The sequence below is a fragment of the Antedon bifida genome, chromosome 1 (assembly GCF_963402885.1).
Source record: "Antedon bifida chromosome 1, ecAntBifi1.1, whole genome shotgun sequence".
Taxonomy (NCBI): Eukaryota; Metazoa; Echinodermata; class Crinoidea; order Comatulida; family Antedonidae; genus Antedon; species Antedon bifida.
The window spans coordinates 10,215,083-10,224,244 of NC_136226.1; positions in this window are offsets into that span (position 1 = coordinate 10,215,083).

A 9,162-nucleotide genomic window follows, 5' to 3' on the forward strand; every position below is an offset into this window, starting at 1 on the left:
TTCAACAACAATTACGTCTAACTAGAGGGTGGGCTAGGAGTGTAAACGATGGTTCTCGGAATGATAATGACTCGGGTAAAAAGGTTTTAGAAGGACGTTCTCTTTGTACGTTTTCTGTCGGTTACCATTATTGAAAATGCTTGACATTCGAAAAAATAAACCTACTCTGTTTCACAGTGTCTTAGATGATTAATAACATTTTAAAGTATAGTGTTTATTGTTTTGTAGGGCCCTTATAGGGCGGAGGCAGAGTTTATTTGAGGGAGATGTTTATTCGAGGGATTTTTTAGTTTTAATAATATCGTAACATTTATAATCAAATAAAATCCTCTAATAGATATGAAAAGTGGTAAAAAATAATAACAAATGCTTGGTAAATTGTAGTTAACAGTGTGATGAATTCTATTACAAATAGTATAATTGTGTAGTTGCAAGGTGAACCTGTGAACTCATCGTGAACCCGGAAATTACTTTGACCGCGTACAATTGAAATTGAGTTGAAAATCTACCGATGAAATCAGAAATTTTGTTTTAAAACTCTTTATAATATATTCCTAAGATAGAAATATGGAACAATATCGTAATAGTAAAAACTGTTATCAAATTTACATTTCGCGGTACATCTGAGATAGTTCAGGTAGGTATCCAAGGCAGAGATTTGTTCCAAAGTTTTTCCATTGTGCTCGCCTATGTCAGAATTAACCATAATTTATATATAGATTCTAAGTTACAGATCTCATTTCTTTTCATGAAACTGAAACTTGACAGGAGACAGGACCACAATATAAAACAAGTGCATTTATACCTTATTGTAAAATCCTGTATAAATATGATGTTAAATAATGAATGCGTTATTGCTATGTAATTCAATGTCTGAACCTTCAGGGCCATTGTCACCAGAATGGTTGGTAAGTTTTCAACCTGTCAACTTTTGGCAGAAGCTTGAAGGAAATAAAGATACAGCTCATTCACAAGGTTATTCATAGGCAGCATTAACTCCTACTTCTCATCTTCTACAATCTCAACTGATTTCATTAGATATGGAATCATTCATCATATCATTGGAATAACACAAATTAATGATTTTGGCAAATCTAGTTGATGAGTTTGAAAGCCAACATTTAAAGAGAGATGATATCCCGATTAATAAAGAATGCTGCAATTCGCACAAAGGTGTTTGTTGGCCATGGCATGATGAAATTGGACAGAAAATGTTTGAGGCATTAGTAAAAGTCTTGTAGAAGGCAAACTGTCTATATGGGATCCTAAGAAAAGATGAATATTGGCAAAAAATATATATGACGGTGAATACAGGTGACAAACTTATCAAAGTAAAAGAGGACTCCTATAGAGATTATTTGGCGGTGAAATGAGGTATTGCAGTACTTTTGCCAATTTGTTTCTGAACAAGCTTGTTGGGATCGCAGATCAGTCTGTGGAAGTTTGATGAATACAGTAGTAGAAAACGAAGGAAGGTCAACTTACTGTATCGCATTCAAGATTAGAAATATTTCATTGAAGGACTTTGGCAGAGTTAGTTGTCATTTAACTGAATAAGTTTATGAGATGTTTTAATATGAAGAAGTTTATTGTCAGTACTAATGGTCAACATTTTGTGTTAATCACCATGTTGTTGTCACATATCATTTTGTGTATTTCAATCTAATTTTATTTAACTTACACATGTTTTAATACGAAATTTAACCCATTTTTAAAAAATGGCGGCCATTTTGAAATTCAAAATGGCCGCCATTTTGTGTTAATCACCAATGTTGTTGTCATAGGCCTATCATTTTATGTGATTTCAATCAACGTCATAACTTGCACATGTTTTAATAAGAAATGTAATCCATTTTTAAAAAATGGCGGCCATTTTGAAATTCAAAATGTCAGAATACTAATGAATATAGGTTTATAATAATTCTTATATAGCAGAGAACCGATATGAACTTAAAATATTATTCATAATGGGTGTTACTTTGTCCAATATGGTACATTTATTGGATATTTTACGTATTGGCGGCCATCTTGGATTTTACACCCTTAAGCTTTTTTTAAAAAATGGCAACATATTTTTTTCATTACTTTACATCCTAAAGACACTAAATCAGCTGGAATTTTGCTTTTAACAAAAAAATGACACGAAATTACATAGTGGTCTACATTAACGCGACTAAAAACAATGATGAAGGATAAGAAGGTTTATGTATAAGTGTTGAAGTGTATTCATCAAAGCTTTCATATAGGTATATATATGTAATATGCACATTCTTACTGCATGTGGAATTTTGAAATGATAAAATTGTTAAAAAGAAAAAAAAAATGTCTTATTTTTTTAATGGATCATTAAACATAAATGTATGTATAAACAAAATAATATATGGAAATATTTTTTAAAGAAAATATGTAAAAAAAAAAATGGAATGAACCCACATAAAAAAAAAAAAGTTAAATGAAACTTTGATGGGTTATAGATGCAAAAAAGGATAATCTGTTGGAAATAAATTTTGTAAACATTTTAAAGATCAATGTTAAAGGATGAGAAAAATATAATGTTAACAGTAAAAAGTTAGTAAGTAATTAATATAACAGAGAATATGCATTGTTAAATGAAAATATGTTTGCATAGATAAATCCAAAGAAAAATAAAATGGGACAAACCCATGGGATGGATTTATTAAACATAAACGTATTATAATTGTATGAAATAAATATGCATGTAGATGAAAAAAACCCAAAAACAACTATGTAAGAAAAAATTAAGCTTTGTTAATGAAAATGTGTTATAGATAATATGTATAAAAAGAGGAAACTATGTAATCAATTAAAGTTAAATGATAATGTATGTATAAACAAAATAATATATGGAAATAGTTTTTAAAGAAAATAAGTAAAAAAAAAAAGTGGAATGAATCCACATAAGAGAAGAAAGCAAAAAAGTTAAATGAACATTTAAGGAGTTATACATGCAAAAAAAGGATAATCTGTAGGAAATAAAGTTTTGTAAACATTAAAGAACAAAAATATTAATATTAAAAGATGAGAACAATATTATGTTAACAGTAAAAATTTAGTAAGTAATGAGTATAACAGAAAATATGCATTGTTAAATGAACCTACCCATACCGAATAGAAGACACGTCGTAGATCCGTACTTTGGATTACGTAAGAAAATGAATAAGCTCAGTAGCAGGTTTGTGAGGGATTTAGGTTAATATAAGATAATTGATTATAGGGTACTATATTCTCTTCAATGGCAAGTACATATTTGTATGTTACTGCAAAAACGTTGTCGACTCGTCTAGGACAAATAATGATGTACCGAACGCCATTATTTCATTTATTTTGCTTTAAAATAACAGTCACTAAAAACGGGCACTGCATGTTCGTGTTAAATTGTCTTTTTTACAATTTTCGAATTCGAATTCTTAATATTAATAAATTCTTAATTTAAACAATTTATTCATATCTACCATCCACAATTAGGCCTATACAAGATTTTCTGAAAAAAAATCTTTATTCAATCACCCTGCAATTCCTATTTTACAAATTTCATTGTGGAAAAATATTTTCTAACATAGTAAACCATCTTTGGACAGCTTCAAACGTGCTCTTAAATTTTGTAATTTGCTATACTTAATTATATATTCAATTGAATTTGCTTTTTATTATTATTAACAACATTTTTTAGGGTTCACATTACCTTAAAGATTCCTGCGTAGCATCGAACTTAAAATATGCAACCTCCATGTACATGTATGTGGTGTATGTGGAAAAAATAAACTTAATATGAAAGGTTGAACTTAAATAATGGACAGGATTCATAGGTCGTTGCTATACTGTAATGTTATCTATGTACTATATTATGTTATGGCAAATTACTGGAAAAAAAAGGTCGTGGGTATCAGTGGCGTTCACTGAAGATACATTATATACAGTACCAGTAAGCAAATCTAAACCATATATTATAAATTTGTCAGTGCAGTCTGCCCAGTATTAGGTCTGTTTGCAAGCGTATAATCACGAGTTCGTTTGTCATAATAAATCATAAACGAGTAGATTTTCACCATTTTGAAAACAAGGATTTCTTGTGCGAGAAGGACCCTTTGTACGTTCCTCTCCATTCCCAATATCATGAATTCACCTCTGCATATTATTAGGCCTATTATTATTATTTTTATTTATTTCTTATCGGAAGTAGAATAAGTCGTTAAGAATAATGTTTATTAAAAAACTAACCTTTAAACCGAAAATGTAATGTCACGATGCATTAAAAAAAAAGATGCATAAGCTTAAACGTACAACGATTAGAATAAGTATTTTAAAATAAAATAGGCCTAAACATACCTGAATGTTAAACCATCAAATAAGGAAATGTCGTACTAATACCCTTCCTCTAACATATACGCCCATCCAGAAAAATAATGGAACATTTATAACGCTTGCGAAATTACAAAAACGTTGTTTGGGTTGGGTATGATCGACACTCTGATTGGCTGTAAATTTAAGGACAACCATATCAAAAATAACATCATTTAACGGTAGAACAAGCTATTTTTAGCTACATTTGAGAAATTGAGAACTCATTGTTCTTTCCAATTCATTGTTGCGCGGCCCAATCAGGTCTATAGAATATTATAATTGTCTGTGGAACCCCGGTTCTTTTTCGCATTGTTAAAAAGACTTTTACATACAGTTATATACCTACCATGTCGTTATGTAAAGCTTGAAGGATTCTGTTTTAGCTATTGGCGAAAGGACCATGACATATTATATTCTTTATTTTTATGGTTTCATGGATTAGGCGTTCCATAACCGGCGGCCGATATGTTTACTGTATAATACTGTGTTATGCATATCCCTGTCTTTAGTCGTTTGTTTTATGTTTACAGAATGGTTCAACATGTTAGGTATATATTTAAAGCATGGAGTTATTATTCCTCCATGCTGAAGTAAGTTTGGATTACAACAATAAATATCAATTTTATTCCCCATAATGAAAATCGACGCCAAGTTGAAGTTTCCAGGCAATATGCAACACCAGATATTCTACATGCTAATTGTGGTGGGATCTCGTTAAAGCAACTTGGTTGGACTACACACAAATTAAGTAATACACCTGATAATTTTTACGTGGTATTATAAAATTGAAACCTTAGACTAGTTACACTACAGTACTGTAAATTATTTTTCTTTTTATATAGCGACAAAATTTATTTAGCTCAAGTATGACACGCCATGTGTGCCAAAGTGATTTCTTTTTGACGAAATCTTTAGGCCTAATTCGACGAGCCTATAGTAGGGTCTATTGTTGTTTCTTTCTCCGATTCTCGACTATGCCAAGTGAGGCCTACATCTGAATTTACATGGTAAGTATATGGTCTGTTTGCAAGCGTATAATCACGAGTTCGTTTGTCATAATAAATCATAAACGAGTAGATTTTCACCATTTTGAAAACAAGGATTTCTTGTGCGAGAAGGACCCTTTGTACGTTCCTCTCCATTCCCAATATCATGAATTCACCTCTGCATATTATTAGGCCTATTATTATTATTTTTATTTATTTCTTATCGGAAGTAGAATAAGTCGTTAAGAATAATGTTTATTAAAAAACTAACCTTTAAACCGAAAATGTAATGTCACGATGCATTAAAAAAAAAGATGCATAAGCTTAAACGTACAACGATTAGAATAAGTATTTTAAAATAAAATAGGCCTAAACATACCTGAATGTTAAACCATCAAATAAGGAAATGTCGTACTAATACCCTTCCTCTAACATATACGCCCATCCAGAAAAATAATGGAACATTTATAACGCTTGCGAAATTACAAAAACGTTGTTTGGGTTGGGTATGATCGACACTCTGATTGGCTGTAAATTTAAGGACAACCATATCAAAAATAACATCATTTAACGGTAGAACAAGCTATTTTTAGCTACATTTGAGAAATTGAGAACTCATTGTTCTTTCCAATTCATTGTTGCGCGGCCCAATCAGGTCTATAGAATATTATAATTGTCTGTGGAACCCCGGTTCTTTTTCGCATTGTTAAAAAGACTTTTACATACAGTTATATACCTACCATGTCGTTATGTAAAGCTTGAAGGATTCTGTTTTAGCTATTGGCGAAAGGACCATGACATATTATATTCTTTATTTTTATGGTTTCATGGATTAGGCGTTCCATAACCGGCGGCCGATATGTTTACTGTATAATACTGTGTTATGCATATCCCTGTCTTTAGTCGTTTGTTTTATGTTTACAGAATGGTTCAACATGTTAGGTATATATTTAAAGCATGGAGTTATTATTCCTCCATGCTGAAGTAAGTTTGGATTACAACAATAAATATCAATTTTATTCCCCATAATGAAAATCGACGCCAAGTTGAAGTTTCCAGGCAATATGCAACACCAGATATTCTACATGCTAATTGTGGTGGGATCTCGTTAAAGCAACTTGGTTGGACTACACACAAATTAAGTAATACACCTGATAATTTTTACGTGGTATTATAAAATTGAAACCTTAGACTAGTTACACTACAGTACTGTAAATTATTTTTCTTTTTATATAGCGACAAAATTTATTTAGCTCAAGTATGACACGCCATGTGTGCCAAAGTGATTTCTTTTTGACGAAATCTTTAGGCCTAATTCGACGAGCCTATAGTAGGGTCTATTGTTGTTTCTTTCTCCGATTCTCGACTATGCCAAGTGAGGCCTACATCTGAATTTACATGGTACCATGCATTATAATTGTATAAAAGTATTTCCGTCGCGGAGAGACACTATATGGGTTAGCAGCAGCAGTTGTTAATATAATCGATAAACAAGTCTTTTCGCGGAATTTCTAATTGCGCGATGGATTGCAAAAATTGTAGTCAATAAATGTTATTCTTTTTACACTAAATAATTATTGATTTCACGTTGTTTACTTCGTGTAATCATACATACAGGGCGATCCACATTTGTTTACAATGTCACTATTACAAGGCAGCCGCACACGAATAATGGATCGACATATCCGACAATTAATGTGTCGTAACTTAGCAAAGGTACATTGTTAGTGAATAAAATGCCAATAAATATGGTTCATGGTGCATTTACTACGCATCACAAGTAAAGAACGATTAGCATCTAGTTTAGATTTCAAGTATTTGAGATCAGCACTACAAAAACAACATGTCCCATGACATTAATATATTGAAGGTTCAACTCAAATTCTTTTTAACGATTAGCCTACTCAAACGTTAAACAACGCTTTTGGATCAGCGGCGCACGCTTATAAAACGGTGCGTAAATGTAATACAGTTAGAAAAATAAATTACTCACTAAACGAGAGCTTACACACTTGTTTCTAAACTACGATAGGAGTTTTAAGCTGTGTTGCTATCATACCCTCTAGTAATTTTAATGTAACCCTACATTAGATGTTGCAATATCGAGCAAGTCTCAACGTAATCGACTCAAAGGATTAGGATGGGGGAAAGACATAAGAACAAGAGACGCAGGAATCAGTCATGGCACATTCTTGATTTACGAAAGTAGACAAATACTTAATTAAGTCATTAATTGTTAAATTAAGAGTTATTTAGCTATAAACAAACCATGAATAAATAAGTAAAAATATATATCTGTAATAGCGACGACGATAATAACGTACCTGCTCTACAGATATATTTGAAATTCCGTCTAATTTTAATAAATCCAAATTCAATTCAAATTTATTCACCTCCCTTAGGAGAAACATATAAAAACTGTACAATAAAACACATCAAAATAAAGATTCACACGAATGAAAAGATTAAAATGGTTAAATAAAGTGTCAAAATCATTATAAAAAGGGCACACAGATACCATGATTGACACAATCCACAGATATACACATTTTATTGTTTGATTATGGCGGTATGTACTGTTAAAGACAATATCACAAATAGAAGAGTCATTGCTTTGTATGTTATCAATTAGGGTGTTTTTACATGTTCTAAATTGCTATTTAATAGATACGAGTAAAAAGACCTAGATTTGGAATCACTAATAAAAACAGTTTTCGTGAAAGTTTTATTTGTATACGGGATACATTTTTAAGGAGATCAACGGAATAGCAACTATCTTATGGGAATGATTAACTTTTGTTTCTTGATTACAGAAATCTAAAAAATATTTACATTATTACGAAATAGTTAGATAGAGTTTACAAATAATTGTTGCTTTTCGCGGCTTTCAAACCCAACAATGCAACAGGGCCTACAGATATTTCAACATTGAAATTAATTAACCTGTCTATGTTGGTGAGTGAGGGACGATATTACCGCATCAATATAGACCTAAACCAAAAAATACTTTTACATATTCAAATTATATATATACAAAGACCGTTGGTGCGGCTGCAAGTTATTCATTATCCTAAAATGCCCAGGCCAATAAAATTCATAACAAGACAGCCGAGCTTGGTTCTAGTTGGTATTATTGTTATATATTATTATTATTATTATGCTTTTTAATCATATTATCTCACACAGATAAAACGAGTTTTAGTAAATATTTATTTTACTGACGTAGGTTTCCGAGAAATAGTCCTTTAGATTTAGTAATGATTCGTTGGTTTCTTTGATAGGTGGCGTTTGGTAAATTACAGAAATTGATTGGAATCATCGATGCAACTCAAAATCGATATAAATACAAACAACGTCGATTATGAGTTGGCATATTTGAAATACCGTTCGTAACTTCTCATGGAAACGGGATATATTATTTGTTAATTTACATAACATTTACGATAATATCGATCGGCAGATAATGATGATGATGAACTATAGGACACATTTTAAGCCAACACACCATCCTAAAGATACATTTACCATTCTTTTATAAAAGGGTTGCTTTTATACTAGGTCGTATTGGTTACTACTTCTTTTAAAAAAAATAAGTGTAGGGCCTAATACATGCAAGTCTATTTAGGACTATTTTTTTACAATTTACAAAGTAGATCGGCATGCTAAGTCTATTAACTAAAAAGAACGGTACTATAAGACCCAGTTATATAATATTGATGCAGGTTTAAATTATGTGTTTTCTATTTACATCAAACATAGGCCTACCTACAAGAAAGCAACCCATACAACACAAATAATTTAATTCCCCATAATG